We start from the raw sequence: 7,522 nt of genomic DNA on the forward strand, positions 1-7,522 counted from the left end.
ACTTCAATGCCAACGTAGGCAAGAAGCAGGCTGGATACAAGGCAGTGGGGATTATGGCATAGGCACTAGGAATAGCAGGGGAGAGTTATTAGTCGAGTTTGCAGAACGGAATAATATGCGGATTATGAATACCTTCTTCCGCAAGCGGGATAGCCGAAAGCGGACGTGGAGGAGCCCGAATGGCGAGACTAGAAATGAAATGGACTTCACACTCTGCGCTAACGCTGGCATCATACAGGAAGTGGACGTGCTCGGCAAGGTGCGCTGCAGTGACCATAGGATGGTAAGATCTCGAATTTGCCTAGACTTGAGGAGGGAACGGAAGAAATTGATACTTAAGAAGCCGATCAATGAGTTAGCGGTAAGAGAGAAAATAAATGAATTCCGGATCAAACTACAGAACAGGTATTTGGCTTTAACTCAGGAAGATGACCTTAGTGTTGAAGCAATGAACGACCATCTGATGGGCATCATTAAGGATTGTGCAATAGAAGTCGGTGGTAACAACGTTAGACAAGATACCGGTAAGCTATCGCAGGAGACGAAAGATCTGATTAAGAAACGCCAATGTGTGAAAGCCTCTAACCCTACAGCTAGAATAGAACTGGCAGAACTTTCCAAGTTAATCAACAAGCGTAAGATAGCTGACATAAGGAAGTATAGTATCGATAGGATTTAACATGCTCTCAGGAACGGAGGAAGCCTAAAAGCAGGGAAGAAGAAAGTAGGAATAGGCGAAAATCAGATGTATGCGTTAAGAGACAAAGCAGGTAATATCATTACTAGTATGGATGAGATAGTTCAAGTGGCTGAGGAGTTCTATAGAGATTTCTATAGTACCAGTGGCACCGACGACCATAATAGAAGAGGGAATAGTCTAGAGTAATTTGAAATCCCACAAGTAACGACCATAAATAGACCATATTCACACTATATCAATCAGGTGATAGAAAAATGTGCGGAATATAAATAACCTTTATATATAGCTTTCATTGACTACGAGAAAGCGTTTGATTCAGTCGAAACCTCAGCAGTCATGGAGGCATTGCGTAATCAGGGTGTAGACGAGCCGCATGTAAAAATACTGAAAGATATCTATAGCGGCTCCACAGCCACCGTAGTCCTCCACAAAGAAAGCAACAAAATCCCAATAAAGAAAGGCGTCAGGCAGGAAGATACGATCTCTCCGATGCTATTCACAGCGTGTTTACATGAGGTATTCAGAGACCTGGATTGGGAAGAATTGGGGATAAGAGCTAATGGTGAATACCTTAGTAACTTGCGATTCGCTGATGATATTGCCTTGCTTAGTAACTCAGGGGACCAACTGCAATGCATGCTCACTGACCTGGAGAGGCAAAGCCAAAGGGTGGGTCTAAAAATTAATCTGCAGAAAACTAAAGTAATGTTTAACAGTCTCGGAAGGGAACAGCAGTTTACAATAGGTAGTGAGGAACTGGAAGTGGTAAGGGAATACATCTACTTAGGACAGGTAGTGACTGCGGATGTGAATCATGAGAGTGAAATAATCAGAATAATAAGAATGGGCTGGGGTGCGTTTGGCAGGTATTCTCAGATCATGAACAGCAGGTTGCCATTATCCCTCAAGAGAAAAGTTTATTACAGCTGTGTCATACCAGTACTCATGTACGCGGCAGATACCTGGAGGCTTACGAAAAGGGTTCAACTTAAACTGAGGACGACGCAACGAGCTATGTAAAGAAGAATGATAGGTGTAACGTTAAGGGATAAGAAAAGAGCAGATTGGGTGAGGGAACAGACGCGAGTTAATGATATCTTAGTTGAAATCAAGAAAAAGAAATGGGCACGGGCAGGACACGTAATGAAGAGGGAAGATAACCGATGGTCAGTAAGAGTTACGGAATGGATTCCAAGGGAAGGAAAGCGTCGTAGAGGGCGGCAGAAAGTTAGGTGGGCGGATGAGATTAAGAAGTTTGCAGGGACAACATGGCCACAATTAGTACATTACCGGGGTAGTTGGAGAAGTATGGGAGAGGCCTTTGCCCTGCAGTGGGCATAACCAGGCTGATGATGATGATGGTGATGACCCCAGAAAGTGGATGGGGAAACGGCGCCGCGATAGCTGAATTCGTAAGAGCATCGCACGCGTAGGCCAGAATACATGGAGCGAATATGTGACCAATAGTCGGCGTTAGACGCCCAGCGGCGTACGCTCGACACGCGGCGGCGGAGAAAACCTCGTTCGCCGCCGATCTAGCTGGCGCAGAAAAGTTCGTCGGGCGTCGACGATACCGGAAGCGGCAAACGAGCGGCGCCCCAAAGCGAGCCAATCAGGTCTCACTATCCGACCCGACTTCCGGCTAGGCTTCCCCGCTTGTCCGTGTATCCCAATCCCGCTCTATCGTTCACGCAGGTCTCCCGCTTTTCGTATTCATGGCATCGGTCTCCCGCTTTTCGTATTCACGTGCGCTACTTTCGGGTCTGCTTGCTTCGGCCGCGCGCGCGTAGAGCCGCAGAACAGAGCCGCGGAGTTGGAGGAGCCGAAAGTTGTTTACCCGCCCAGTGTTGCCACAACGCATAGCATCGCCGCTTTATTTAAACTACATCGGCACATGAATTTCTCAAACACATAAAGAAAACCAGAAATCATTTCTAAACAAAATTTTACGCGTTTTTAGAGCGTTCCGCAATTCAAAAGCGATAATAGTTGTCGTTAATGTTTTTTTCTTGTGTCATGTGTTTCACTACAGCGCATTTGCCACGTCCAGCCACACTGATAACAACGCAGCGACTCGCCGGCGGCGGCCGCCGTGTCTTCGCTCCATGTAGCGCAGCCCGACGATCACACGGCGTCGCGCCGCGGCAGGTTGTCTGCCGCCCGAACTTCGTCGTGAAAGTTCGCTCCATGCATTCTGGCCATAATGCGAAGACGTGGGTTCGTGTCCCACCTGTGGCCAGTTGTTTTAAATGCGAAGCATTTCTTGCCGAACATTTGCCACTTCGAGAGTGTCTATCTAGCCGCCTACGTCCTGGTCCTAGCTCTGGTGGTCGTTTCGTTAACTTGGTAAGTACCAACATTGGAATAGTATGACAAGAGTGTATAGCGAACATGAATGATAGGTCATGACATGACTATGCTGGCATATGTGTCATGTAGCTCATGAAATAGCCGTCTACGTCTTGGTGCTCTCATGGTCGTTTCGGTAACTTGTTGGGCTCCCCGCACACTGCTTCGCATATTTTCATCCACTTTCATTTCCATTATAATTTGTTCAATTAATAATTAGATGTAATTTCCCCTATGCAGTCCTTGGTGTTTTTATTGGCTTCTTATGATATGGGTAATAAATATCGGGCCCTCGGTATCTCTTTCTCTCACACACACACAACACACACACACATACACACATACATACACACATACATACATACATACATACATACATACATACATACATACATATATATATATATATATATATATATATATATATTGCAAGTTATTCACTGAAGTGACGGCTTTATATTAGTATTTAGAAGACTTCCTGAGTCCCCTCGCACCACCATGAGACTGCCGTCTCTCGGATGAGCCATGCGACAAGCGGATTCAGTTAAACAAGTCAGGGAGATACATGTGTTTTGTGCGTATTAAGTCGCCCTGCCGTAGCTACTAGCCCTGCCGTGGCAGCGAATGACCGTGCGTGGTTGACGCTTACGCCATATCTAATTGTTCGTAACCGCTGGTGGGTGCAATGATAAAGGGTGAACAGGGATGGCTGCTAATATCGTGCGCGCTGTCTTCATTCCCGGGCTGTCTTTCCGCGCCCCTAGCTTGCAGATCGCGTAGTCTAAGTTGAGACAGGGGATGGGGCAATTGGGGATCGTCGACCGAGGCCGTCCTGGTGGTGGACATAAACATATGCAGCTGATGGTGACGAATCGTTCTTTATAATGCCAGCGGTGTGACAGCGAGTACTCTTGGTCATGCAGTTCAAGGGTTTATATGGTCCGTGCATTAAAATGTGCTTGCTATTTTAAATAGTAAGTGAATGTTTACTACAATGTGTATGGCCGATATAACTAACGTACCGATTCGTCTAAGGCCCTCGCGGTTTTGACGATCCTTGCATAGGACCGGGTCATTTGATCTAATTTTTCCCACCACGAGTATGTAATCCATCGTAAACCTCCGCGATCGCCTCCTTTCGTCATCTAGTAGCGACGCGCGAGAGCGCGCTGCGCGCGAAAATTCGCTGTTGAGCGTGATTGGAATCAGCGGGCGGAAAGCGATTGCTTTTCGGTTAGATCGTTTATTTATATTGGCTCTCAACTTGGGGATGGGGCACACGGATTGGTGTAATCTTCCTTCGTGTAATTGTCTTATGCTTCGTTATCACTAATACCGATTCGCCTTGCTGGCGAAACTGGAGCCCTTTTTTTTTCTTATTTTACTGGCAAGCGCAGGGAGTCGCGAATTCAGCGAGGCAGGCACAGTCGTAAAGAGCACAAATGAAAGTTTCACTCACGATTGACGCCAAAGCGATAAACCCGGGGCTCTGTGACTTCAACTGCGAGCCTTCTGCTTTGCAATAGGGTCTCCCGGGAGACGCGAGGCACGGGTCCGGATTGGCTACAGCCAGGTCTTCGTACAGAGCAGTCGTGTCCGAAGATGAAGGCGAGACTGGGTTCAGGCTGGAAGGAACGGGCGGCGACGTCGCATGAGTTGTCCGGCGCTGGCCGATGGAACGTCCGAACGCGCCGTGCTGTAGTGGAGCCGGAACCACGGTTGTTGCACTTGGCTTCGAGTCTGATGCGCCGATGGAGGCGGTATGGGTCAAATCGGGCGCCTGTTCTTGGCCTCTCCTGGCGTCTTCCGGAGGCTGGTGAATGAAGGCGCACGACTTCAGTTTCGATGGCAGCACTCGGGACAAAAGCAGAGGCTCAATTCCCTGCTCGGGCAAATTCTTTAGAAATAACGCACGGTAACCATGACCTTAACAACACTAGCAAGAGTCTCGCACCACAGACAGCAGTGCAAGAGTAGGTATTCTAGTGTTACTGTCCTGTGTGCTGCTTAGTTCGAAGCGTTACACTGGAACTGAGCTGGGGAGAGGGGACGTTGAAGGTGAGGTAAAAAAAGAGACACACGCTTCTGCAGCCATAATGGGAGCACGGCTCAATGTCTGTGTGGAGAAGGAAACGAGTAGGAAGAGGACAGAAGGACGAGGGGTGGGTTAGAGGGGGAAGGCTGCGTCCCATGGCGGGACTGGCGGTGGGTGGTAGCAGACCCCTGTAGTCTGCTGCACATGCAGCGAGGTGTCCTCCAGGAAGTTGAGCAGTGCCTTGACGCTAAAGGGTATCTTTACCAGGAAGACCCACACCCATCCCCGAGTGAGGGTGAAGGAGGTAAGGGCGCGAGCCGGATTGGCGGATAAGTGAAAAGGTTATGGGGACTGGTAAGCAGAGGCGCGGGCCATTATAATATAGTATTCGTGCGCTGAGGTTAGGGTAAGGAGGAGTGTTAAAAAGCACCGGTACAAGGAGAAGACGCAGTCGTTACGGAGAGTTTCTCACAAGAAATCATCATCATCATAATGATCATAACCATCATCATCAGCCTATTTCATGTCCACTGCAGGACGAAGGCCTCTCCCTGCGACTTCCAATTACCCTGTCCTGCGCCAACCGATTTCAACTAGCGCCAGCGAATTTATTAATTTCATCACCCCACCTAGTCCTCTGCCGTCCTCGACTGCGCTTTCCTTCTCTTGGCACCCATTCGGTAACCCTAATGGTCCACCGGTTATCTAACGTACTCATTTCATGACCTCCCCAGCTTCATTTCTTTCTCTTGATGTCAATTAGAATATCGGCTATCCTTGTTTGCTCTCTGATCCACGCCACTCTCTGGCTGTCTCTTAACGTTACGCCTAGCATTCTTCGTTCATATATTGGAGGGAAACCTGGAGCTACCGTCTAATGAAGCTGCAAGTACGGCTGTTCAGCTAGCGTGGAAATGGTGGGTTTTACGTTGTTTGGCCTAAACTCAGTTTATTTCTATTCAGACGTCTGTTTGATTTAGTAAATGAACAATTTTGCACAACATGTTAGATTTTAAATGCAGCCATTCCCAGTGGCTACGCATGTACGCAGAGGCACATTCTTGCTGTGTTTTGGAAACATGACTGCTTGGAAAAAAAAAGATAAAGCGTAATAAGTGCCGCTACAAGAACGTTTGAAGTCATTAGCATGTTTATAGATATCCACGTGCTACCCAATATTCTCATTGCCTATGAAAAATCACAGTGTCAATCTGGTAATTTTTGTAGGAAGCTCTATTGTAGCGCGAAATAGCCGCGTGCGTATAGAACTGTAGGTTGCCAAGGTCCTCCCTTGCTTATGCGCGCGTTTGGAAGTGCCGAGAGGTGCAGCGTAGCAGCGCTGATGAACAGGCGTTGGGTCTTAATGGTGCGTTACAGCACAATAAAATGTGCAGTTATAAAACAACGAGGCGGCGTTGTGAGGTGGTCAGGGGACGTGTTCTCGAATGATTACTTTCGGCGATACTATCGCCTTTGCGTGACGTAGTGCTCAACCAGGCAGTCAGCTCATCCAGTATTGCTCAACCAGGCAATCGGCGGGCGCCTGACGGCCGGGGCGACAGTATAGCTGAAAGTGATCGTTCCCAAGTACCTCTCCAGGTTGCATGGCCTTAACATTTAAGTAACGAACAGAGGAACCGAGACAAGCGAATTGCGAAGGTTAGTCATGATGCATCGCTCCATGAAAGTCATGCCTAATGAAGCCGATAAGGCGCCGTCGCGATGCCAAAATGACGGAAGCCGCCGCGATGTTGAAAGGCTTGGGCGATGTGCGGCGCCTTATTAAGCGTTGAGACTGGCAAACTAAGGTTGATTTTTGATGCGAGATCATCAAATAGCGCATTGACCCAGAAAGCCGGCGTCTGTAGCAGCGAAAGGGAACCTAAATTCCAATTGGCTGCGACGCCACGTCACGTGTATGCCTCGACGGAGCAAAGTGGGCGAGAGGGAACACCTGCTCAGTGCCAGGCGTTGCGTAAAGGGAGAGGGCATCACTGCGTCACCCCGTCACCCTCGCTCTCGGAAGCCTGTGTTATCTGCGCCAGCTCTCGTCTGCGTTATAATTTCGCCCCGGTAATAGCTATAAAGAAATTCATGTATAAAAAACAGAAATAATTCGAAAGGAAAAAAACGTTGGCAGTAGTGACTTTCACACCGAGAACACCACGCTCAGAAGCCGAGTGCCGTGACCACTGGGCTAAACCGGTCAAGCGTCTCAACGCGCTCGCTTGCCCACGAGGAGTTCACAACTCGAAGGACCACTCAGCGGTGTTCAATTGGGCATTAATGCCTTCGCATTCACTACTCATAAGAAGTGCTTAGGTGTCCTCGGATTAAAAAACAAATCTCACTGTGGTAAACGTAAGCACCAGAAAAAGCATGATGTCTAAAAGTACAAGCACCAAGTCTTACTAGGTGTACGCGTACATCACGGTAAA

This window comes from Dermacentor andersoni, chromosome 6 (assembly GCF_023375885.2).
Source record: "Dermacentor andersoni chromosome 6, qqDerAnde1_hic_scaffold, whole genome shotgun sequence".
NCBI classification, from domain to species: Eukaryota; Metazoa; Arthropoda; class Arachnida; order Ixodida; family Ixodidae; genus Dermacentor; species Dermacentor andersoni.